General features: G+C 42.4%; 1 protein-coding gene and 1 pseudogene across 7 annotated transcripts in view; both read right to left on the reverse strand.

Moving 5' to 3' along the window:
• LOC127674161 (UL16-binding protein 1-like) overlaps positions 1-27,716 on the reverse strand; it is a 564,502-nt gene that overhangs the window by 431,036 nt on the left and 105,750 nt on the right. The window lies entirely within an intron of this gene.
• Positions 5,255-5,891, reverse strand: LOC127674217 (28S ribosomal protein S18b, mitochondrial-like; annotated as a pseudogene).

The raw sequence follows: 27,716 nt of genomic DNA on the forward strand, positions 1-27,716 counted from the left end.
ATGAGGAAATGTATAAATGATCAAAGAAATTAAAAAAATCAATAATTTGAAAATCTAAGCAATATAAAATTAAATGAAAAGAGAAAAAGGAACTCCAAACAAGCAAAACTATATAAAAGTTAAAACACTAGAGATAAAAAAAAATATAACAAACTCACCAACATTTCTAGAATATGCGAAGAAATATAAAAACACTGAGAAAACAACTTAATGAATAATTGGGAATGATTGGGATAGGGATGTGGAAACGGATATCTCGGAATTCATACAAATGTTTGATATGTATATATATTTCCAATCCTTGGCCATCACAGAGATGAAAACTAATTGTAGTTTGACATTTTATCTAATTCTAATGATATGGCCAAGGGCCCATTGCTGGTATGGGTGGATGTGGGGGATGGAAATCCTCTTCTATGCTGTCCATGGGAGGATATAAGCTGGTGTGGCCACTGTAAACAAACGTGTGGGTGTTCCTCAGAAAACTAGAACTAGATGTGCCACGTGACCCAGCTGTCCCACTCCTGGGATATACTCAAGGGATTTCTTTTCTTACTGCACAGACACATGTACATCCATGGTTAGTAAACAGCCTAGATGTCCATTCAGCTAAAGAATGGCTAGTGAAATGTGGTACCTTCACTCAGTGGAATGTTATTCAGCTAGAAAGAAAACTGAAATCATGAAAATTCCAAGTAAATGCATGGAACTAGAGGACATTACAGTGAGCTAACCTAGACTCAAGAGAACAAACATGGCATGTTCTCAAACAGGCACATCCTTATTCGACAGATTTATTAGTACACCTCTCTTATCTTAGAGAAATTACATTTATTAGTATAACATTTGATAGTGTAACTGTCAAGTCTCAGAGAAATTTCCTTGTGCAGTAACACAAAACTCACAACTGGTCAAAGACTGGAGACTAAGGGTTAACAAACAGCTCAGACAAAAATTGGGATGGCTACATTATACCTTCCCTCCCTCCCTCACTGCCTGCCTCACTCCCTCTTTCTTTCCTCCCACCCTACCTCCCTACATCCCTTCCTCCCTCACTGGCTCAGAGACTATCATGGAAAAAAGGGAACAGAGAGATTGTAAGAACCACAGGTTGGGAAGAGCCAGAACAAAATATGTTCTTTATACAACAAGACCACTGCACCCATGAATTTACAACAGAATGGCTGCCAGCCTGAGATCTGCACAAAATCATGCACTCAACCATGACTAACCCATAGTGGGAACATTGACAGTTGATGACATCTAGGAAAGAGAGCGACATTATCCTTAAGGATGTGGCTCCTGGAATGTCAACCATACTCCAGTTAAAGTCCTCACACACATGAACATATGATAGCAGGCTATTAAAAAAGAAATGAATGTGTGGGTTGTGGGAGTGGCTGGTGTGAAGGAACTGGGAGGAGTTGAAGAAGGGCAGGGAGTGACTTGGATCCAAACACACTCTATGGCGGTCTGAAATTCTCAAAAAATATTATCAATTTTTAAAACCACAAAAAATCTAAAAACTTAAAACCCCAAACAAAGCCAAAACAGAAACAACCAAAAATGCAATAAATATGAAATCCTAGAAGAATATGAGACCGCCAAAACTGTCACAAAATTCCCCAAAATGTAAATGTCATAAAAACAAAAGAGAATTTCAAACAAAAACCTCAACAAACCCTGAAAGCCAAAAACCAGCCTAGCAAAGAAACCAGAAAATTAAGTCCAAAGCATAAAAGGTTAAAACAAATAACCCCCAAGGTGGTAGTGGTACTTACCTTTAATCCCAGCATTCAGGGGACAGAGGCAGGTGGATCTCTGAGTTTGAGGCTGGCCTGGTCTACAGAGCAAGTTCCAGGGCAGTCAGGGATACACAGAAAAAACCTGTCTCAGCAAAGAAAATCGACAAAAAAACAAAACAAAACCCCTCCAATATCCATAGGTTGGGGAAACATTTCTGTACTTAAATAGCAAAACACAAGTGCCGAATTTGGGTCATTAGAAACCCTGTATAGAAACTTTCAACCGAGTAATTGTAATTTCAGATTATGACGTGGATCAAAGATCCCAACATAAACCAGGACATACTAAGGCTAATAGAACAGAAAAGGGGCGTGGAGGGATAACCTTGAACTCCTTGGCCCAGGAGACAATTTCCTGAACTGAACACCAGTGGCTCAGGTACTAAGATCAACAATAAATTGGACCTCAAGAAACTGAAAGCTTCTGTAAGGCAAAGGACACTATCATTAGGACTAACCAACAGCCTCCAGATTGAAAAAGGCTCTTCACTATCCTACAGCTGATCGAGGGCTAATATCCAAAATATAGAAAGAACTCAAGAAGGAGCTTACCTCCAAAAACCCAAACAACCAAATAATAAAAAATTATTACCAATAAAATAAAACCAGTAATCAAAAAATGGTTATAGCTCTAAACAGAAAATTCATAACAAGTTCAAATGGCTGAGAAGCACTTTAAGAAATGTTCAATATACTTAGTCCTCAGGGAAATACAAATCAAAATGACTCTGAGAGTCCCTGTTACAACCTTCAAAATGGCTAAGTTCTAAAACTCAAGTGATATCACATGCTGTTGAGGATGTGAAGAAAGGGTAACACTTCTCTGTTCCTGCTAGGAGTACAAACTTGTACAGCTACTCTGGAAATCAATTTGGCAGTGTCTTAGAATATCTGGATTAGCTCTAACTCGAGAACCTGCTCTACCACTCCTAGGCATATACCCAAAGATGTTCCACTATCCTCAGCACTATTCATAGCAGCCTTATTCATAACAGGCAGAAACATGAAACAACCCAGATGTCCCTCAACTGAAGGCATTAAGAAAATTTGGTTTGTTTACACAATGGAATACTACTCAGCTATTAAAAATAAAGGTGTCATAAAATCCCAGGACAGTGGACTAAACTTGAAACTATCCTCATGAGTGCATTAATCCAGACCCAGAAAGACAAATATGGTACGTACTCACTTATAAGTGGATTTTAGCCCTAAAGTACAGGTTAACCATGCTATAATCAACAGACCCATAGAAGCTAAGTAACAAGGAAGACCCAAGAGAGAATGATTGAATCTCACTCAAAAGTGGAAATCACTTCGAGTTGTATGGAAGGAGGTACCTGGTGGGGAGAGGGCTTGAAAGGCTATCATGGATAGAGATAAGTTTGGGGAGAGCAGGGAGAGGTAGCAGAAGAGCTCTCACTGTGGTGGATGCATCTCTGGGATGAGTTGGAGACTTCACAGGGATGATGTTGTGGGAGGCTCTAGGGAATCTATAAGAGTGAAGCTAGCTCATATTCCTAGCATCTGGGGTTGGAGAGACTGAAGTGGCCTTCTTCTGTAGCCTGGCAGGATTTCCAGTATGGGGAGAGGGACACTAAACAACCTACAAAATCTTCAACCTAAAATTTGTCCTTCCTTCAAGATGTTCATGGATAAAGATGAAGAGTATTTGAAAGGCCAACCAATGACACGCCCAACTTGAGACCCAGACTAAAAGGATAGAACCTAAGGTAACTGTCTTCTGTGAGACTTCGTCCTGCAACTGATGGAAACATATGCAGAGTCCCAGACTCCAACGCTAGGCAGTTGGAGTCTTGTGGAAGGGTGGGGATAGAATGAAGCAAGCCAGGGGGTCAAGGACAGCACAAGAAGACCGAGAGAGCCAACTAACCTGACCCCGTGGTCAGAGAATGAAGCACCAACCAAAGAGCATGCAGGGGCTGGACCTCGGCCCCTACACATTTGTAGTGTATATGCAGCTCATCTTCAGGGGTGTCCTCTAATGAATGCAGCTGTCTCATACACTGTTGCCTGCCTTTGGATCTCTTTCCCCTAGCTGGGCTGCCCCTTTCCTGGCCTCAGTGGGAGAGGAGAGGCTTAGTCCTACTAGGACTTGATGTCCTAGGGCAGGGTGGTGCCCAAGGGTCAGCCTTCCTTTCTCTGAGAAGGGGAGGGAATTATAGCAGAAGGGGCATGTGAGGTGGAACTAGGAGGAGAGGAGTGAGGGGGGCTATGACTGGGAGGTAAGGTAAATAAATAAATAAATAAATAAATAAATAAATAAATAAATAATCTTTACAAAATTAAGGTAAATATCTTACCTTCGGAACAATGGCCAAGCTGACTGATGGCCTCAACACTATCCCTTACACAAGTGTTCTCACACCTGCCACAAGTGCACCTAAGCACACTCGTGCACACGCACACTCTCTCACTCTCAAACACACTCTCACATACACTCTCACACACACTAACACAAACACACAGGTACACTCAAACCCACCCACTGCTATCCCTACACAAACACACACAAATAGGTACTCACACACAAGTAAACTTAAAACACAACACATACATTCTACACACACACACACACACACACAATCACACACAAGCAAGTAACACTCCTCCCAAACACACACTGATCTAGCCACACATCCTCATGCTCACACACAAACAAATCAAATATAAAATCCACACACAGGTAACAAAATACAACCAAATCGCAGAAAGCACCACTCCAACAACTCCTCTCAACGCACTCAAAGAAATCCAGGTGTGGCCACAGCTTAACATGTGCTGGCTGGACTGCATCACAATCCCTCCTCATGAGGTCAGAGCAGGACCTGTCCTGACAGGGTTGGGAGGGACTCCAAGCCTCTGGCCTTGGTGGGCTATGGAGAATAATATTAGGCTTTTAGAAATCAAAGCCTGTAGGATGTTTTGCTGTCCTTAGGACTCTGGTTAAAATGATTTCTGGGTCCTCTGCTTTAAAGTCCTCAAACCTACACTCTGTACATCAACATGTGTCCCAACTGATGGGTCCTAGATGATGTTAAAGCTTAACATAAAAAAAAATGTTCTGCTTGTTAAGACCTAGGTGGCAGCTGCCATTCTGACATTACCATAGCCATTTCATTTCAGACCTGTAGCCGGCCATCTTACATTATTACAGAGGACCTTTCTTGAGCTCGGCTAACCATTAACTGCACACCCCATTAAGTAATATGTTCTGGTGTTCTGATCCTTGCCCTCCTTTAGGAACAATCATAACTAAGGTCAGTTACAATGGCTTCCTATAGTTAGCAAGAATAAGCTTGAACCTGAACCAACCACCCAGCTGCCTGGCAAGATTCACTGCCCCTGTGTATAAGCTTTTATGGTTGCTGTGAGCTTCTGTGGTCTTTGCCACTTATAAGCCTCTCTGGGAAGCAGTCAGGATTGCAGTCTCAACTCCTGAGTCCTCTCTCCAGTGGCTGTTGCCAGCTGTACCGTGGGTATCAAGGTTCACCTGTCAACAATGTGGAGGCTGGTGGAGTCATACTGACAGCACCATGTACAGGAAGATAGGCATCGGTTCAGGGCTCAATCTGGGGAATGTAGTAACTGAGAAGACCACACTCACTGGCTTTCTGGATGGCCTGGGTCAGCTTCTTGTGCTGCTTCATAGACTCAAGGGTATGGGGCATGGAAGATGATTCTCCTATAGGCACAAACAAACTGTTCCAAGAGCTTCACATCCCTAAAGTCAACATGCAATTTGAGATACTTGCACACGGGACATGGATTCCCAGAAACTTGACTGTTAGGAATACCTGTCTGGTCCATTGTGCCACCAGCTTTGTGGTTGAGGAAATAGTCAGCCCAAACATGGTGAGAGCCATAGCCATTCAGGTATTCTCCTGAATCCAGGGAATTCCAAGGTTTGTTTTCATAAGGGGAGAAGGGAAGGGAGGTTGAAGGGTCTTCTTCAGGAGAGCCTCTGGTACAAAGATTGTGGAGGGGAACCTCAGCTCCATAGGAACTTCCTAAGAGTGTAGGAAACAGCATTAGTAGCATGTGCCACAAGGAGGCAGCCATCATGATGTGCACACATGATTTCTAGCCTGCTAGAAGAACAAATGAGCATGCTCAGGATACAGACTAGGAGGGGTATGTGCGATTTTCTTATGTGGGCAAGTGGCAACAGCTTTAGGGTTTGGCTATGGAATAAATGAAGAAGAGAAGTCTAACCATCTGCTCCTTGCCTCTAACTGGCTTTCCTAGTATTTGTGAGAGTGTCTGTGGAGGTCAGTCCCATGCTACATGCTGGGTCTCATAGATCAACAACCCTCTGGTGTGTGTGTGTGTGTGTGTGTGTGTGTGTGTGTGTGTCTCATCCCCCTTGATTACTGTACTTAAATCTATGTCTAAACCTTTTATAATAAACTTCAACTGTCCTTTAAAAACAAAAAACCAAATTCACATCAGGGATATTTGAATAAGCCTCTTCACATTTGATTTATCTTGGATTATTATAATATAATCATACCTTTGCATAAATTTAGGAATTAGAAAATAATCTTTTTTTTTCCGTGTAGACTCTACTGCTCAGAAGCCGCTCCAAGGCCAGGGTACATGCTTCTTGCCTCCGAGAACGTCCTGAGCTCTGTGGTATTTTCTCTGATTGCAGTCTCACTAACTTTCTTTCCCCATTCGCTTGTTCTTTCCAGGCTGAAGGACACAGGCAGGTGCCTGAATCAATTTTATAAAATTACAAATGATATTTTGGGAAGTCTTGTGGCTGTTGTATTTAATTAAAATCTTGAGATATCTTGCTGAGAGTATGTTTGTAAATGGCAAAAAAAAAAAAGAAAGAAAGAAAAAGAAAAGAAAGAAAAAGAACCTTTTTATTTCCTTATTTTGTGACTCAGCTTGGCTTTCTGAATTCCAGCGGTTACGGTTTAAACTTTAAATCAACAGAGAAAAATCCCTTCAGTGCTTTTTTCTTAGTATTTTATGCTTTCTTATTTCTCAGAATCACATATATGTACCTGTCAGGATTGCCAGGAGAAAGGATGTGGTTTACCCCTTTGGGGCTGATTTGGCTTTTCCAAACTCTGATCTTGGACCTGCTGAGGTTTTAGTGCTAGCCCCTCCCCCCTTGCCTTCAGGATCACCAGTCTCCAGGGACAAGCTTTGGGCCACTGAGGAGGGCTACCCTGTACCCCCACCCCAGCTCGGATCTGGCAAGCTGGAGCCAGGAGTGAACCCTTTCAGACTCCTGCCAGGTTGCCCTGTGCCCCACTGGAGCAACTCTCCTACCTTCACATCCCGAGGAGGCAAACAGCAGAAGCAGTGTGTGCAGCAGCAGTGGTGGCAGGGCCAGGTGGCCGGGCGCGGGGTCCCGAGACCCTGCATGGGCTGTCAGCTCGGGCCTCCCCGGGGCTCCTCTCCAAGCGCGAGACCCGCGACAGTTGGACAGTTGGAGCCCAGAGTCCACTGTGCTCAACCGGCTTCCCCCGCAGGAGTCAGCACCAGGGAGGCTGTCTGGGTTTCAGTTCCCAGTCCACAGGCTTCAAGGGGCGATGGAGGTCAGCATGGATAAGGACTCAGCCCAGCACAGCAGAGTCTTAGCCGCTTGAAATGTCAGGTTTCATCCCTGAAGAAAAAGAAGCTGGAAGGCTGAAAAAGGTACCTATTTCTCAACATAGGGTTGGGCTTGCTGCCTTACCTTGGTCGCGATTTCCTCCCCACACCCCTAAGTCAGGTGTCTTTGCATTTAAAGAAGAGCACAGACAACCTCAAAACAAAATAGAAATCTCCCAAACCAGAGAGGGCCAGCCCCCAGTGAAGAGAGAAAGGAAACACTTGGAAACACTGAAACAAAGATCTGCAAACAGATCTCAGGGCTCGTCCTTTCTAGGGAGTTGTAAATATTAAGCTCCTCCATTGGGGACCCCACACCCAGTCCAATAGTTGGTTGCTAGCTTCTGCCTCTGTGTTTGTAAGGCTCTGGCAGGGCCCCTCCAGAGACATCCATGGCATGCTCCTTTTGGTATATGCTTCTTGTTGTAGTGTTGGCGGTTTTATGACTGTTTATGGGATGAATCCCTAGGTAGGGCAGTCTCTAGTTGGCCCTTACTTCATTCTCTGCTCCACACATCCTCTCCATTATTGCTCCTGTGAGCATTCTGTTCCCTTTCTCAGAGGAAACAAAGCACCCTCATTTAAGTCCTCCTTCTTGAGCTTCCTGTGCTGGGTGAATTGTAACATGCTTATTTTGAGCTTTTGTGCTAACATCCACTTATTAGTGAGTGTATACCATATGCATTCTTTTGTGATTGGGTTACCTCGCTCAGAATGATACTTTTACTTCCATACATTTACCTAAGAATTTCATTAATTCATTGTTTTTAATAGCTGACTAGTACTCCATTGTGTATATATACCACAGTTTCTGTATCCATTCCTCTGTTGAGGGACATCTGGGTTGTTTACAGCTTCTGGCTATTATAAATAAGGCAGCTATGAACATAGTGGAGCATGTTTCCTGATTACATGTAGGAGCATCTTCTGGGTATATGCCCAGGAGTGGTATAGCTGGGTCCATAGGTATGTGTCTAATTTTCTGAGGAATCACCAAACTGATTTCCAGAGTGGTTTTACAAGCTTGCAATCACACCAACAAATGGAGAAGTGTTCCTTTAACCCCACATCCTCTCCAGCATCTGTTGTCCCCTGAGTTTTTCATCTTAGCCATTCTGACAGGTGTAAGGTGGAATCTCAGTTTTGATTTGCATTTCCCTGATAACTAAGGATGCTGAACATTTCTTTAGGTGCTTTGTAGTCAGTTGCAAATTCCTTTTTTAATTCTGTACCCCATTTTTAATAGGATTATTTGACTCTCTGGGGATTAACTTCTTGAGTTCTTTTTATACATTGGATAATAGCCCTCTATTGGACATAGGATTAGTAAAGATCTTTTCCCAATATATTGGTTGCCATTTTGTCCTATTGACCATGTCCGTTGCCTTACAGAAGCTTTGCAATTTTATGAACTTTTTCCTCTATAAGCTTCAGTGTGTTTGGTTTTATGTGTAGATCCTTGATCCACTTGGACTTGGAATGATTCTTGATCCACTTGTACAATGAATTGAGAATGGGGTGATTTTTTGCATTTTTCTGCATGCAGACCTCCAGTTGATTCAGCACCATTTGTTAAAAATGCTGTCTTTTTTACGTCTTTAGCTCCCTTGTCAAATATCAAGTGACAGTATGTATGTAGGTTCTTTTCTGGGTCTTCAATTATATTCCATTGATCTTCCTGCCTTTCTGCATACCAGTACCAAACAGTTTTTATCACTATTGCTCTGTAGTAGAACTTGAGGTCAGGGATGGTGATTCCCCCAGAAGATTTTTTTTGTTGTGGAGAATAGTTTTTGCTATCCTGGGTTTTTTGTGACTCCAGATGAATTTGAGAATTGCTCTTTCTAGATCTATGAAGATGTGATTAGGGATTTTTGCCATGAACATGCTATGTCAGAAATGTAGGTGGATATATTTGTGTCTTTCTACAATATTAGTACTTATGGAATACCAATGAATCCACAACATACTGAATTTTATTGGATTCAATATGCCAAGGCTTCCAGTTGTTTTGATAAGTGGCTACTGGTAAATATGTTTTTTTATTCCAATATTAATTACTAATGGTAAAGCTCAGATCTTGTATTACATATCACACAGTATATGTAAATGTATGTGATGTATATATGTGTGCATGCATGTGATGTGTTTGTGTGCATGTATGTTGTGTGCATATGGGTATGAATGTGGTATGATTTTATATGTGCATGTGATATAGATAGATAGATAGATAGATTATGGAATGGCCATAGGAGGTTTAAGGAGTCTACAGCATAGAAGTTTCACAAAGGCAGAGGTAGAGAGTTGGTTCAGATGCAGTTGACCAGATAAGATATTATCTACAATCCAGTTTGAATTTCTCTCCTAATTGGGATTAATGTTGTTATAATGAAACACCAAGGCTAAAAGCAATTGTTGATGAAATGAGGGCTTGCACTTCCACATCAGTGTGTTTCACTGAAGGAAGTCAGGATAGGACCTCAAGCAGAAAGTGAAATAGAGGCCACAGGGGAAAGGGGTGTTGCTTGCTCCCTTGATGCCGATTACTAACTCAGTCTGCTCTCTTACAGAGCCCAGGACCACCGTTCCAGAGGGGCATGACCAACAATATGGTGCTTTTCCACATCAATCACTCAATTAGTAAAGGCTCTAGAGGATTGCCTCCAACTCAGTATTATAAAGGTAAATTCTCAGTTCAAGTTCCATGCAGTCTGAGAAGTCCATATTGTGTTCATATCAAATTAGCCAGCATACCCTCAGAACTGACTTGTAGTCAGTTTCAGATTGTAAGTGTCCAGAGTACCTCTTCAATGTCAGTTTGCTCATCTGAGTTCTGGAGTGAGAACTGGTTTAAATCCCAGGGTCCAGGAAGCTCTTTCTGTTAGGATGCTCACAGAGAAGACATGGCTTATGAGCAGTGATGGAGACCGTAGGTCTGAAGCCTAGTGGGTACTTGCAGGCTCAGAGCTATGTCTTCTGTAGGAGCAACTCTGACTCTTGATTGCTGTGCTTTCTAAACTCTCCAGGGATGCACTCACACAAACTGGCTAGAGTTCATGTTCAGACTATTCTACAGAACAAACATTTCGTTTGGAACACCAGTGGCTTGCTGATATCATGTCAGGTGTATCCTGTAAGTTAAACCTCTCCGGTCACGATTCAGGCAAGGAGTCTGTGATACAGATAGCCTCATGGCTATGTGACAGGGTCCTCAGGTGTAAGAGGGCTGCCCTGTGTACCCCAGCAGGTCCTCTTCTTTCCAGTCTCCTTCCCTCGGACCTCCCTTTGCTTTCCTCCCTCCTCCCAGCCTCAGCCTGCAGGGCCCTCTCACACATTCCTTCCCCTACTTAGCTGTGGGATTTTCCTCACCCTTGCTGCAGAACATTGTACAGGAAGTTAGGGAACAATTAGAAGTTGTCCTTCCTCCCTCAAACATCTCCTGCCAGTACTAGAGGAATATTCATCTGTTATCCAAGTCACCGGAAGTGGCTTCACTGTCCATTCTTGACTTTTTTGTGACCCTCTCATGGTTCTTGAACTCTGTGTCCAAGTCCCCCACCTCCCACATTGTCCCTACTAAGGGTCTATTCTGATGAAAACTAATCATGGTATATGGTCTTCCCATTTCCTATTACAGTGCTGACAGTTGCTTCTGTGTGGAGATAAGGGCGAACCATCCCTCAAAGAGGTAAGAAACCTTTATCCCGGAGGTAAATTAAACACCATGGCCAGGCTACAAAAATGAGACCAGATTTAGATAACCTACAAGTTTATATGATATCAATTTTGTAAAAATTTTATACTAAAGAAAGAAAAAAATCAATAAGTTTCAAATACATCATTTTGGTGCCTGTGGCAGATGGCTTACATCAAGTCTGGGAAATCTTGTCTTTGGTGCTCAGGTGCTATTTGTTAAAAGTTTAGTTTTGGGTTGGGGAAATCTAGAGGTACTGTTCATACATACATTCTCAAGCTATATCTAGTAGTAATAATAATGTTAGGGCTCCAACTAGGGGAGGCAATAAATGGTTCCTAAGTGGGCTTAAAATGACCCAGGACAATATATCTTGGAACCAATGGTGTTCCAGCATCTCACATCTCTGAGGATCTACTTAGTCAGTTAGCATTGCTGAGTCCAGACCTTTCCATGAACTCCTATTCTCAGAAGCAATGTTTTTGTTGTCATTTTTGTGGCCTGGCTCAGCTCTAGCCTGTGTCTTCGTTTGATATATATGTTCTCTAGGTTTAGATATGAACTAATTTTTGCATCAGTCCTTCTGTGAAATGGTTTAACTTATACAGAGTGATAAGAAAGAGGACACAAAAGGTTTGTGGAAATTTGTTTTAATTCATGAGAAAAAGGCAAACATAACATATTAAATTCTTTTAAATTTGTTTATAAAAAAGGGGGAAATATCAGAATTATACAAACAATATCACCAGGTTATTGAAGCTAGGTTTCAAAAAGCACATTAACCAGTAAAGTTATTGGTAATATTTTATATCCAAACTCATTTGGTAACACCCAAAACACAATGAGGTTTGCTGTGTTCAGAGTTTTAAACCTTCCAGGAACAAAGAAGCCTAAATTATCTCAGGAATCTAACAAAGGAAGGAAGCATCCAGAAAAGTATGCTAATCTGAGCATTAGGCCAAGTCATGCATTTCTGATGGGGATAACATACTTCTTGGCATGAAGGATTTGAATCGTAAATTAATTTCACACTAAATGATTGCTAAAAGATAGTGACAAGCAAAAGATTCCATATCTTGCAAGAGTTTTGCCACTTAATTTAAAATAGTATAAGTTAAAAATTATAGCTTTTGAACTACATGTATGATTAGTCATATTGTTTGAGTTTGTCAAAACTTTAACTTATTAATGATGCAGTCTTATCTTAGACAAGATTGGTTTGAACTCAGTTTTTTTCAACATTTATTCATCAGAAGAGTATAATCTTTTCATTTTGTGACACAAAGTGATCTCCTAATTCATGCTTGAGGAACATACAATGCAGTTACCTAAAGACATTTGAAAAACTGCCTTATAATATCTTATGGATTTCCCTGAATTTGATTTGGCCACATACATATGTATACTGGGCTGTGAGCTGGTTACTCATTAAGCTATGTAGCAGATTGAAGCCACTATTGGTTCCTCAAGTCTGGTGTGACTGACTCTCTGAGTTGTCAATAGGCACCACTAGAGGCCCTAAAGCCATGAGGATCAAGGGCTGGGCTGGCAGCCAGGATTTTCCCCTTCACCATCCCAGCTTAGAGGACAGTGGGATAGCTCTCAAAGGATATGACAGCTTCAGAGAGAATATGGAGGCCCCCGAGTTTGAGCTTTGGGTCACTTCACAGAGAGATTCCCTTGTCTTGAAGATGTGTGGAGAAAATACAAAGATGAGGGGCCCCTAAAACTCTCTAACACCCCTGAAAGTGACGATTAAGGACATACAACTGCTAGCAACACAAGGAAGCTGGTGGCCAGCTACAAAGCCTTAAATACCTGCCCAAGTATATAGCTACAGATAACATGAAATTAAAAATCTATCAGGTGCAACAAGGATTCTCATCAGGACCCGGTTCAACTTGAGAACTTAAGTAGTTAAAGTCCTCTACATCCTAATAAAGCCACTTTTTGTTCCTGAGTTATTCCTTACTTTATGTCATTAACCATTTGAAGCCATGGATCTTCATTTATGATCCTATTCATCTCAACTCCACATCTGTCAATCTGAGTGAAGCCTGTACAATGGCTTTTCATCCACTCCGACCTTTTATGAGATGCAGAGAGGCTTGTGTCACAGTATATGATCAGAGAACTCAAGGTTGTCACTGAATACTGCCATAAATCCAGATCAAACTTCAACTCCACCTTTTTAGGATCACCAGTTATTAAACCAGTGTATTAAGTTTGCCTTAAATCTTAAATTTCTTCATCAGGATGCAAGACCATGGGAGTTGTCTCAGCTCCTGTCAGGTCCTGCTCATCCCTCCAACTGTAGTCATTACAAGGCCAGCCTCGGTGGGTTATTGTGAGGAAGGTTAATAGCACTCAACCTATAAAGACTCGAAGAGAGAGCAGGAGCCATGTGGGGACTTTTGCTCATTCACTAAAGGTTCGGTGCAACATACACAGAACACCCTGAGACTCTAATGGGTAGCCATAACTTGAGGTCCTCACATCACATTGTGAATCTCTCACTTCTACATTTCTGTCATTTCTCCTCACCCTCACTCACTATCATCAGACTTCCTGCCTGACCACAAATCTCCTGAGGGTGGTTTGCCACATAAACCACTGAGGCTGAAAATTCTTTACTCTTGCTCACAACCTATTTCTGGTTTTAAATCTGCAGTGTCTTTGGCTACTCTCGAATTATCTTTCAGTAAGATTTCTATCTTCGAGATTAGAAGCCATTAAGATGGAGGTAATATGTGGCAGGGCTATCCATCTCTAGAATCTACACCAACACGTATCTTGTCAGCACCAAGGATCATTTGACCTCTGACTGATATCAGAGTCTGGCCTTCAACCTCATGTAACAACCTTCCTTCCACTCTCCAAATTGTCAGGCAATCTCTTAATTTTTATGTTATTATGACACTATCCCACAGCTCAGCATCCCCATAGGGGATTCTCAATGTCCTAATCTCAGCAACCAAGCCCCTACAAAAGGAACTGATCTGTATCATTTGTCCACAACACGATCTGCTAATCTTTCAGGGTAGCAATGAAGAATCAAATTCTCCCCCCATGCAAAGAAAAATAAAAATATATAGAATTTAAGCTTATCCTTGAGTAGCAAATAAATGAGACTCCACTGCCATTTTTTTATTTGACTTCTACAATTACTGGAGGGTAACCCCTAATCTACTCTTCTAACTGCTGCCCTGGCTACCTCTCCAGTGATGTACCCCAGACACTTGCTGTTTCTCCTGGACACAGGCTTTTCTCCAGCTCTCCTCATGGAGGCTTCCCTCCCTCCTCTTTCTTCTTCTTCCATATCCTCTTCCCAGCTCACCACAAAACAATCTACCTATAAACCCTCCAGTAACTGGTTAAAGCCAGTTTTATTTAATGGATAGTTGTAAATCAATGTACAAAACTTGCACAACAAAAGAGTGTAAATGTGAGAAGTCATTCATAGACTTAGACTGTCCAATACAGAATTAATGTTATAATACAATAGGGACAGACCAAACCTCAATGGAAATATTCTTTTATAATAACCAGAGTCTAGTGCTTGGGATCTGACTCAGTTCCTCAATATGTCTCGTGAAATTAGAGTGTGTATCTACCCAATTCTCACACCTCACGCCAGTAGTTGAACAATGGTTCTATGAAAATTTTTATCTAAGAAGACAAGAGCTGTTTACCTCTTATCCAAATATAAACATAAACATGGTCAGAGAGAAGGCAAGATAATATCTTGGAATTAGTAGGGAAAGTGCCCATATCCCCCTCAGGAATATTTCCTCCTGGGAATTCACTAGCTGTGTTTGGGTCTACAGTGTCTATCTTTTTCACATCTGTGTATACACATGTATTCATGTTCCTTCATATACAAATGGATACTACAAATTACCTTTCCATGTCACTCCTCAGGATGTCATGTACGGTGTGCTTTGAGTCACTTTGCACTGAAACTCAGCAACTCAACTATTCCAGCTGAGGAGGAAGTCTCAGAGATGCACTTCTCTCTATATATCCCCTGCACTGCAATTACAAACAGGTGCCATTGCAGTGTGCATGGGTTCTGAGGAGGGAACTCAGGTTCTCATGCTTGGGAGGGCAAGCACTATATGACTGAGCTAAGTCTTTGTTCCTTTGTTCCTCACTAAAACGTTTTATCATTATGGGTCACTAAATGTGACATTTCTATGTGTATGCCACATGTCCCCCTGGGAGTTCTTGGCATGGCAGTTATTATTTGAGGACTGTTAGTGTCACCTGTTCCTAACACGGACTCTGGGCACTGTGGGTCCCTACAGAGAGCACCATTTGAGAAATCTTTTCCTTACTATATACCTCATCTTTCTTACTCAAGCAGACATTTCTCTTAGTTTTCTTTTGTATGGTACAAATTCATAGGATAGTATAGTTTAATATCAATCTTATACATGAATAATCATAGATGTGTGATATGAGGTTTCCTCACTTCTTTTTAGCCTTTATTATTTATTTTTGATAACCCACTCCCTGTGAGAGGCTGATGGACGGCTCCCCTGTTCCTATCACCTTGTTTAGATCTCACCCTGAACAGTGTGAGGCGACAATGTTGTGGTGAGTTAGGAACTGGGTCAGTGGAGTAAACTTAGTCTATGTTGACCAGGGTTTAGTAGGGATGCTGAATTTTCTTCCTATCACCAAGCATTTCATTTATTTAAAAAAATGGGTATTTTGAATTTCTTTACAAATGGACTATTTACTCACTAGAAAATATTGTGAGTGAAATCCTGGATCAGTGACCTATGCCAGGAAAACTGGTGCGCACATATATGTCTGAATTTACCAGCTCCATCCAATTCACAGGATGTAATTAGCAAGTAATCCTAATTAACACTGACAACCGTCTCCTGGCCAATCTGGGCTGTCTTCCTCCAGTCTTAGTTACTAATGTAAACCCTCAGATCACACATTGTATGCCACACAGTTATCCTATATAAGAGACAAGACAGGAGGCAGAGAGAGCAGGATCCTAGTCCCACAGACAGACTCAATGCAGGTGGTTATTGCAGCTCTAACGGAACCTAAGGGAGAGCTGCACAGCTGCAGGGCTGCACTAGGCCTCAGGACTGAGTGAACTGCAGAGGTGAGGTGCAGGACCCCAGGATCCAGCAGGGGAGATTCAGACCCACATTAGCATGGAGCTGCATATGAACTGTCAGCCACTGATTCAAGCAGGAGGCATTACCAATGTGGATGAAGCTGAATCCGGAAGATGCATTGAGTACTCTGTCTGCAGGTACCTTGACAGACAGACAGACACAGGGCAAGTTTGTAGGGGCCATAACCATGGCAGGGTGGCTTCACCTCTGAAGGGAGCAAAGTGCTTCTCATAAAATGGAGTCACACAGGGCCTGAGTGACTCCATTTTTGCATAGTGAGGAGGAATGTAGAGCCAGGCCCTCTTTGATATCCATAGCACTATCATGTAAGAATGAGAAAGGAAAGGAACACAGCAAGAGGACTTTCCTGTTTCATCCTGCTTCTCTGTAGACTTTGGCTGACTCTGCTAGCCTCCCTTGCCCAACAATACTCATCTCCAACATTGCTGTGAAGAGGCGGCTGAAGATTAACAAGGAACATCATTCTAGTGGTCAGACAGGCACAGTGATGGACAGGGGCTTGGAGGAGACCATTGGGCCCTGTTTTCCATGTCAACATCATCCTCATACTACCAAGAACAAGAGTGAGAACCCAGGCTCTTTCCTACGTTTCTTTTATATAAGTGTCTTCTTGATATGTAACAGAATCCTAGGATGTTAAATAAGAAAAATAATATTGCTGCTAGTATGGATCCAATAATCACCAAGGTATTGCCAGATGTATGCTGGATCTTATCCAGGGTCTTTATTGTTGTTTCATTAAAAGATAAGAAAAAAATATTGATAAATCTACAGACACACCTCATCAGCAAATTCCCTCTGTATGTAGACCAAGGAACACCTTTGTGAGGAGTATTACACCATATCCTGCTGTAGTCATATTGGGGGCAGTATGTCACAGTAGGTGACCTTTGAAATTCATCAAACCCATTCCAACTCTTGAGTTTCTCTTCTTGATGCCTTTAGATAGAGCTGTAGAACTCTTTGCTACCATATCCACTTCTGGGCTACACCATCCTCCTCAACTAGGACACTGACCAATAAACAAGTTGGTTCCTGGGAGTGGGTATTGCTGTGACAGACTATGTGCTTGTGTGCCAAATGAGGACTCTGCTCTTGGATTAGGGAAGGAGTTAAACATCATAAGCAGGAGACTGTGGGCTATAGTAGTAGTTTCATGGAACACAGAAATACCTGGAGTAGTAATGATTAAGATGCCCTGGTGCAAAGTTTTGGAGGAAAATTAAGAGTTTGGATTAATGGCTTTGACAGAGATGTGAGGACATCTTAGAATGTATGGGTCATGTAGTTGTTAGTGGTCACTCCTATGCAGCTCTATAATGAAAAGCAGCAAGCTGACCAGGGATAAGTAAAAAAAAAAAAAAAAAAAAAAAAAAAAAAAAAAAAAAAAAAAAAAAAAAAAAAAAAAAAAGAAAGAAAGAAAGAAAGAAAGAAAGAAAGAAAGAAAAAAGAATGTATAGTTTGAGGAGGGAAGGAGCACGGGAAAGTGTATTCAGAAAGTCCAGTGCTTAATGAGATAAAAAAAATGTAAAGAAAAGTCTGATTGATTCTAAAAGGAATGAAAGGAGTTGTGGCTTCAGGGATGGAGTGACTCAGCCAAGTTTCCAATCTATCAAAAGAATTAAAAAGATGGCTACATAATGAAGGAAACTATCAAATACAAAAAGCTGAACAAAGTGTATTTGAATGAGTGGGCCATGTTTCATCCTAAGCAAGCAGCAAATCTTGGCAGCCTTGGCCATGTGGTTCTGGCTTTAGAGTCAAGGATAGAAGAAGGGGCTGTGGAACCTCGCTTCTCAGCTCAGTAAGGCTGCTGAGGCCAGGTGTGTGCCAGGGACGCCCCTACATGGAGGCCAAGAGAGGCCCTTGTATAAAACTGTGAAGGTGAAGCCTATATTATCTTAAAGACACCAAGAATTTGGAGATGTTAGAGTCATGGGACACCTGTCAAGGAGATCTTCTAACAAGAGGAGATCCAGCCTAGGGACAGAAATCCTTTGTAGGTAAACAAAGCTGATAGGATTTGGCATTCTGAAGAGCATTTTAACATCAGATATGGAGATGCAGGGTTTGAAGTTTGACCTGCTGGTCATCCATTTTAATTTAGCCAAGTATTTCCTTGCTATGATCTGTTTTCTCCCTTCAGGAACGAAGATGTATAATCTCAGCCATTGTATGTTGGAAGTATGGATCTGCATTTTCATTTTAATCTTTCAGGATGTTACTGTGAAAAGGTTGCATTGAGTCTTAAGAGACTTTAACCTTTTAGAAGGGGTTGAGACTATGATACTCTGGAAGTGTTGAAGGTGGACTGAATGCATTTTTACATTGTGATATGGTGACAAACCTATTGAGGCCATGGAGTGGAAGGCTATGGTTGGAATAAGGATGGTCCCCATAGAGTCAAATATTTGAATGCTGGGTTTTTAGGGAGTGGCACTATAAGAGGAGGTTGTGTCGCATGTTAAGAGTACGTAGGTATGACCTTAATGGAGAACATGTGTCCCTGGAGAAAAACTTTGAGGTTTCAAAAAGCACATTTCTAGCCCAGAGCCTGCTCCTTTGGATCTAGATGTGGAATTGTCAGCTACCATTATCTGCCTGTGTACCACAATGATCCCAACCATGAGGATAACGACTGAAACCTCTAGAACCAGAAGCAAGTCTCAACTAAATGCTATATATTATCAGAGATTCAATAGTCAGTATCTCTTTACAGCAACAGAACACTGAGCAAGACAACCTGTTTCCATGTATCACACTTAAGTGGCTTTTGGCCAGAGTGTTTTAACACAGCAACAGAATGAATCTAGAACAACACAATGCCAGATCCCTTAGACTTAGTGCAGCCTTTTGGGAATGTCTTCCTGTAACTGGTCAGAGGATAGACCTCAATACAAGACAGAGAAAACCTAACATGGTTAAGTATGGAAGTTGAAGACTTGTGATCCAACATCTCAGAGATGTTCATGTACCGGAGAGAATGGAACAGCAAAGAGTTCCAGGAAATGTGCAGAGCCCATGTTGCTCTATGGGATGAGGGAGCTGCCATATTGAGAAGGACAATGAGAATGACCACTGAGAAGGACACCAGCATTGATGGAAGCTCAGGATTGATGCTGATGGCTCAAGGCTGGGGGTGGAGTTAGGAGACTGTATTCCTGGGTCCCAGCAGATATGGAACAGAAAAATCCTTTCAGGACTTACTGTCAGGAGCAGTCATATCAAGGACAGTGGTCCACTGAGGAGGAAGGGAAGAAGGAACATCCTGGGGCCAGACTGCAGAAGTGGGGCATGGCCAACAGAACCCAAAGATCTTGAAAGCAGATAGATGGTTAGCCAACCCAGATGTTGCTCAACTTTACTAATTAAAGACAAAACAAGTGAAGATGAGTCTGAAAGCTACCTTCTCTGTGAAGAAGAAAATAGAGAAATTCGCAAAAATAGAACAATGTTTTTTAAATCTGTCATTTCTGCCACTCACAGGCTTTATTGGAATCATGTTTGTTATTCTCGATTTCACAAGCCCATCTAAGAGCCTACAGCTATTGGTAATTGTTGGTCCGTGGGAAGAGACTCTAGCTCAGAGGTGGAGCATTGGGCTCCTTGTCATAACAATCTGGAAGGAAAGCAAAGCTCCTTTTTCTCAAGCATTGAATGTAATTTATCATGGTCTTTGGATTCATAACTATTATTTATAAGTAGTTTTCAAAATATTTTCCTTATTGCTTGAAACTATTTTTTAATTTAAATGTATTTAGACCATATTCTTCTCACCCAAGTTCATCCAGATCCTCTCCTCCCTTCTCCCTACCCATGCAATTTTATTTCTCAAAAATCAAACCAAAGCACTAATATATCTATAACTGCACAAAATCTAAAAAAGAGAATATAACATCAGCAAAAAGAAAAAACAAAACAAAAGAAAGCATCCAATCTGAAAGAAATTAAAGGAAACACACACACTATGTACAAACTCTCAAACACACCCAACAGAAAAAGGAAAACCTGTATCATTGCTTATTTGTTGATCAATTACTGATCATGTGATGTTCCCTGGTGTATTTGATTTTTCTCAGAGTTATTCCACTGAACAAAAATGATTTTCCCTTTTTCAGCAGGTATAAAGTTCCATTTGTTGTTAACCTTCACCTTGGTGACTAGGTTCACGCTCATTCATTCAGTCCCTGTGACTTCACATCCATGTTGATGCTGTGGATTCAGCAGGCCTTGCCTCCTTGGGGTCCTCAATGCCCTCTGGCTCTTACATTCTTTATGCTTCTTCTTTCACAGCCTTCCCTGAGCACTGGAAGAAGGGATTTGTTGAAGACATCCCATTTAGGGCTGACTGTTCCAAGGCCTCTTACTCTCTGCATAGAATATCTGCTGTGGGTCTCTATGTTTAAGCAAGACATTTCTAAACACAGCACATTGGATCACTGAGATTGTCATGCCTGCATACTTGTATTTTGATATCCGTGGCACACACTTTCCTCCTCACTCCTTCCAGATCCACTGTCACCATGAGACATGCAGAGAGCTTTCTCCCTGTCTTCCCAGTCACCTGTAGGCTCCGGATGGTCTTTCCAGTGTGACTTGAGCTCCTCTAGGCAGGTCCTGCAGTCACCCCGTGAAGTCTTGTCTAAGAAGGCAGCTATATCCCTGTCTTTCTTCCACATAGCCATCATCTTCCTGAATCTAGGATCCAGTTCAGTCCAGTTTCCAGTACTTGTCAACATGGAGCATATTCTTTCCATTGAGGCTAACAACACAGGATCCCCTGAAACTGTTGTCTCCTTCCTACTCACAACACATCTCAGCCTGCAGAGTGTGAGGCTCTGTGCCCACTGAAAAGATACGGGCTTCTGGCCTTAGTTAATCCTGTCTGCCAACCCACGCTCCCTTCCCATCCTCTGACCTTGCTTTACCCTCCACATTTTGCTCTTGCTACTGGATGACATAGATAGGATTAACAGTGATTCTTTTTTTTTTCCTCCATTAAAACAGTAAATGTCTCTAATCTCTCACCCTGTTGATTTCAATGGAGGGATGTCTGATATGTTTTTTTTACTTATTTTGTAGCCGGAGGATTTAATCTAAAGCCCAGTGTATGCAGGCAAACACTCTACCACTGAGCTACATCTCCAGCCCTGTGGGACCAGTTGAAACTTACATCTGATTGTGTTAATCTCCCCCCCCCATATCTGAAGCAGCATCCCTTTGAAAATGTCACCTCCATGTTTCAGAGTGTCAACCTGTTTTTCACAGATCTTTGTGGCATTCAGGCTGTTCCCATGAGCACCACTGGCATGACACTTGTTATCCTTGTAGAGAAAAAATGTCTGTCTGTTCAGTAGGCCTTGGACTTCATTTCTGCATTGTCCAGACTCTGACTTGACAATGTTGAAGCTGTTGCAAAGAGAAGCAGCCTCTCTGAAGGAAACATGCAGTGAGGTTATGGGTGGTGAGCAAGGAACTCAGAGAAAGTCTGTACTTATGAAACCAAGAAAATCCTTATGGAAGGGTGGACTGAGAAGGAGGGAGTGAGGGACAGACGGAAAGGGGATAGAAACAGAGAAAATAGACTCAATCTCCTTTCACTCTGATTCTCCCCACTGACTCCTCTACCATTTTTAGCTCTTCACATTTTCTTCATACTCCTACACCTAAACTTTTGAAGTTCATTTCTTTTGATTGCCTGAGGTTCTTTCTCACTTCATTAAAAAGGTTGATGGACATGAAATTGAATACTCTGTAGTCCCATAACTCACACTTCATTTGTGAACAAAAAGCCAACAAGGCCAACACTTTAAAGTGGATGAAAGGAGCACGAATTTTCTCTAAGAAAACCTGGATTTAGGAGCTGGGTCAATGGAAGGAGTGCATGAGGCTGAAGAAAGAGCAGTGGACCATGAAGGAGGACCAACTAAAGCAACACTGGCTGCCTCAGGCTACTCCTCCTTGGAGGAAGATGTAACCAGAGTACAGTGACTGGGGAAACTATAAACTGCATTGGAAAAGGGATTTGTTTCTAAGGATGACACCAGGTTCCACCAAGAAGAGAGAACTCAGTGCCGAGGATGCTGATGGAGGAAGGAAAGAACAGGGATCTGAAGGGCCTGGCCTAACATTACAGACTCCATTCAGAAGCATTGCCTCACCTGCAAGCTCCCCAATGCTGACAACAAGCCCAAAGAAAAAGGCTCCTGACAAGAGAGGCACCAAACCAGGTGCCCATTGGGAAATGGACTCCACTGAGGGAAAATCAGGCAAACATGGATCCAGGCCAACTTTAGTACCTGTGGCTTCTTCAGGATGGACTGAGGCCTTCCTCAGTGGTCTGAAGGACTGAGGCCTGCCAACAGTGGTCAAGATGCTGGAAGACATCCTTCCTACATAAGGTCTGCCAGCTCTGTTGAGCCCTGATAATGGACCTGCCTTCACCTTTAGTGGCCTTTGTTCTCAGGCTAATTATGTTACCAAAGCCTGTTTGCAGTGTCCCACACATAGGCTAAGGGAAGCCTGCCCCCAGCTGGCTCTGATTGGGAAATAAAGTTATCAGCAGCCAAGGGCTGGGCAGAGAGACAGAGGAGGTAATTTGAGGATTCCTAGACAAGAAAGGAAGGGGAGAGTTGGCCATGAGAGGGGCATAGGACAAAGCACACCAGGAAGAAGCAGGAGTGTGAGAAGGCTGAAATGTAGGTTCAAAGGGGAAGAGGACCCATGGGAGGGCTGCCCAGAAGGAAACAGGGCAGCGAAGGAAAAATATAGATTTATAAAGAATTGACTCAGAAATATTGGGGGAAGTGCAATAGACATGTGGAGGCTTAGGCATGCCCCAGTCATTGAGCTAGCTAAGGGGTATTAAAAATAAAGCAACATGTGTGTGTGTGTGTGTGTCTGTGTGTGTGTGTGCACGCGCGCGCACCAGCATTTGTGTCATTCATTGGAAAATCAAAAATACTTGGGAAGGTAGATAAAAGCACATACTTGAACCTGCATGGGAACAGAGTGGTTTTACTATTTACTGCATCATTTGCTGCTCAAGAAACACAGTGAAGGGCAAAGACCATTGGGGTGGATTGGAAATTATATTGTACTTATTGGCCCCAAAGTCCAGAACAGATAGAAAGGATTCATAGAACCCTGTTAGTGTCCTTTACCAGATTAACCATGGAGACTGCAGGGGACTGGGTGGCTCTCCTCCCCTTCACCCTCCATAGGGTAAGGAGCATGCCCTATGCATTGGAACTGACTTCCCCTTTGAGATGATGTCCCCCTCCCATGATTCCCAAGTTTAAATCAGATATAATGGCTGAAGTAACTGCTAGATATATATTTAACTCTCTCAGTGTCATAGCTTATATCCAGAAGGTCTTCGGGCCACACCTGAGAGCCACATCGTCCTCATAATTACCAACATGCTACTGGGTACTCGTGAATAGACATGAGAAACCCCATGGAAAGAACCATATATAGTTATGCTGACTACACACACTGCGCTTAAGGCAGACATCACCTGGATTCACCACACCCATGCCTCAGATGACAACACCACACCTCAGAGACCCTACTCCTTCAGATGTAGTAGATATCACACTAAGATGGCACCTTTGCAAGGACAAAGACAGTGCTTTAAAACTCAAATTGCAAAGCTTATGCTTCTAGCAGCCTTGCTTTTAATCAATAGCTGCTCCTCCTCTAAGAACTTTCACTGGCCTTATAACCTACCAGGGACCAACTTTAATGCTCCTATGGGTGATATCCTTCAGCAGATGCTTAGGTTGGCCCCACAGGTGTCCCACCGCATCTTGGACATCTAAGACCTCATAGCAGTTACCTCTTCTAGTGCCCACCAAAAGGAACAAAATTTCTATGTCTGCCCAGGCCATAAAAATGGAAACAAATTTGGAGAGTGAAAGGTGGAGGGAATCATTATTACTAGTGTAGCACATGGGACTGTGTGAGTATGGCTATTTGATGGGTAAATCCATTCAAGGACAATTTTATTCAGGTAACTAGACAGGACAACTGCCCCAAAGAACACTTATAGATGAATTTGGCTTAGTACCAAAATTCTTCAACCCAAAATGTCAGAAACAAAAAATGTAATACCATCCTCATAAAATTTACTCAATGAGGAAAGGCAGCAAAGGGAGAGGGAATAGAGAAAACCTGTGGGATAAGGACCCACCTTAACTCACTTTCACAAACAGGAAATTTATTTTCCATCTGTCGTATCAGAAAACATGCTCCCTCCTAGACCATTGAGGCATGATGGTCTAGGAGGGAGAGCTCATACAAACACACACCCCAAAGGTCACTCTCACCATAGGGTCTACCCAAATACCCAACAAAATTGCACCTTCAGAGGTCCAAACACAGGACCTTCAGAATAGCAAGGATTCATGTCTCATGAAGAGCATTTTAAATAAGTGTAGCAAGCTTAGAAAGGAAAAATATAAAATATATGGTTTGAGTATTAAAGTGGCACCAGGAAGCAAAATGGAGGTGAATCCTGTGTTCTAGGACATAGCAGATTAACGGAGTGAGACTTAGGGGCAAGAGCCTACCCAGCTAAATTGAGATCCAGGCATGGTGGTACACACACCTTTAATCTCAGGAGACTGGAGTGCAGATCTCTGAGTTCAAGGTCACTATAAACAGCAAGATCCAGACCAGCCATGTTTAGGCAGTGAAGGAGTTGAAACAGAGGAAGCTGGTGGTAATGTAATAGGAAAGGGTGCACGTTCTCCCTCCTGCAAGCAGCAGAACGCAGCAGCTTTGGCCATATGGCTCTGGCTGTATACTCAAGAGGAGAAGGAGAGAACTGGGGTAATTGATGCTGGTTACCATCATTGGACTTGCCTTGGTCATGGTGCCTGTTCACAGCAGTAAAACCCTAACGAAGACACAGGCCTAACAAACTCCAGTGAGGACATCTACAGGAGACAATTACAGTGAGGACATCTACAGGAGACATCTACAGTGAGGACATCTACAGGAGACAATTACAGTGAGGACATCTACAGGAGACATCTACAGTGAGGACATCTACAGAAGGAAGGCAGAGCTCACTAGTACAGGACAGACTCACAACTCAACACCAACTTCCGGTGATCAAAACTGCTTCTAATGTAGTAAAACAACCACAACCCACCAAAGGGACCCTAATCATTAGAGGAAATCAATGACAAAATGGAGGCAAGAAAGAGAAAAGGTGCATATTTATCCAAAGTGAAGTTCATAAATTTTAAATGATTAGAATTTCTTCCTGATGACTAACTAAGATCCTACCTTTAGATGGAGCCTCTTTGAGAAAACAACATTGACAGGCCACATCTGACAAAACCCAGGTATGCTACCTGCAGATCTTCTCTTCCCTGTCTGTTCCCCCATATCCAATGCCCCAGTCTCAGCACCAGCTCTTTCAATAGAGCACCCATGGCATTTCTCCCTGTCCCAACCCCCAGCTCCCATCTCCAGGTGATCACACAGGTCTTCCCTTGCTGCTCCCTCACCCCTTTAGTTGCTTATTTCCAACCCCAACTCCAGCAGTGCCCTGGGAGCCTGGTAACTTATGCCTCACATTTCCCAGGGCCAGAAGCAGAGTAAAGGTGGACCTCCATTTCTCCTTTGCTCCTGAGATCAAATCCCACAGTCTCCTTCCCAGATCTGTGGGTAGAAATCATCTGGGACCTCCCTTTCCTCTCTGACCCTATCCCCAAGGGATCACAAAGTCCTTCTCTTCCAACCTTCCTTTCTCCAGCTCATTCCAGTAGCCCAGTCCCAATACCAGTAATCATTCCCCATGAACACACCAGCTGAGCAGGCCAGGGAAACACACAATACACAACTAATCTCCAAAAATCCAGAGAGGAGACAGAAAACAAGGAACAAATTGCCCACTGAAAAAAGAAAGATCCAGATATCAGCACCTAGACATGTAATTATCCCAAACCCAGATGCCTAGATGCCAGAGTAAAAGCACAACCACTGATAACCAGGGCAATATGTCTCCATCAGAGCCCAGCTGTTGCACCACACCAGGAACTGAATATTCCATCACAGTTAAAGCAGAAGAAAGAGACCTTAAAATCAACTATATAAAGAAGATAGAAATCCTTAAAGAGGATATAAATAAGTCCTTTAAAGAAATTCAAGAAAACTCAAGCTATTGAAGGAAACAATAAAACAGTTCAAGTCCTAAACATGAAAATAGAACCAATACAGAAAAAAGAAACTGAAGGAATTCTGGAAAGAAAACATTTCACGAATTTGGACAGGAACTACAGAGGTAAGCTTCACCAACAGAATAGAAGCCATGGCAGTGAGAATCTCAGGAGTGGACAATACCACAGGAGAAATGGATACACTGGGCAAAGAAAACACTAAATCTAAAAACTTCCAGACACAGAACAATCATAATTGTTCCTGTTTAAAGGAACTGCAGGGACGCAAATGTAGAAGAGCCTTAGGAAAAGGAGGACCAGAGACAGGTGCAAATTGGGATCCAGCTCAAGGGGAGGCCCCAAGGCCTGACACTATTACTTGAGGCTATGGAGTGGTCACAAAAAGGGGCCTATCATGACTGCCCTCTAAAAGAGCCATCAAGTAGCTGAAAGAGTCAGATGCAGATATTTACACCCAACAAAAGGTGCCGACCCCTGTGGTTAAATTAAGGAAAAGCTGGAAGAAGCTGAAGAGGAGGCAGAAGCTGTAAGAAGAGCAGCAGTCTCAACTAACCTGGACCCCTGAGATCTGAGACACTGGATCACTACCAGGCAGTGTACACCAGCTGGTATGAGGTTCCCAACACACATGTAGCCAAGGACTGCCAGGTCTGGACCCAATTAGAGAAGATGTACCTCACCATGAAGAGATTGGTGTCCCCAGGGAGTGGGGAGGTGTGGTAGGGTAGGGCATAGGGCCTGGGAACATTCTTCTGGGGAAGGGGAGACAGGGACAGGGAGGTGTGTGTGTCGGGGGGGGGGGGAAGGGGGGAGGGGGAGGGAGTATTGGGGAAGATGTGGGATATGGAACAGTAAGAAGGTGTACCGGAAGGGGAATGAAATCGGGACTGTAAATAAATAATAAATACAATTTTTTGAAAATTATAGTATACAATTTTGAAGATTATTATATAAATTAAATGGAACAATGAGATGTGAATTCTTTAGTGTCTAATAAGTGTTTGGCAAATGAAGGCCATGATCATCATCATAATCTTTTGAAACTAAAATTTATTTTAATCTTTAAAAAACTAAGAAAAAAAGATAGTAAAGAGAGAGGGAGAGAGGGAGTGAGAGAGAGAGACTCCTAGTCATTGACTGAGTATCTGGTGCAGAGGCACACATAATATTCTTGCCAATCTGGAATTATTCCTGACCCAAATTTTATAGAAAAACCAACTTCTATCTAAAT

Source organism: Apodemus sylvaticus, chromosome 23, assembly GCF_947179515.1.
Source record: "Apodemus sylvaticus chromosome 23, mApoSyl1.1, whole genome shotgun sequence".
NCBI classification, from domain to species: Eukaryota; Metazoa; Chordata; class Mammalia; order Rodentia; family Muridae; genus Apodemus; species Apodemus sylvaticus.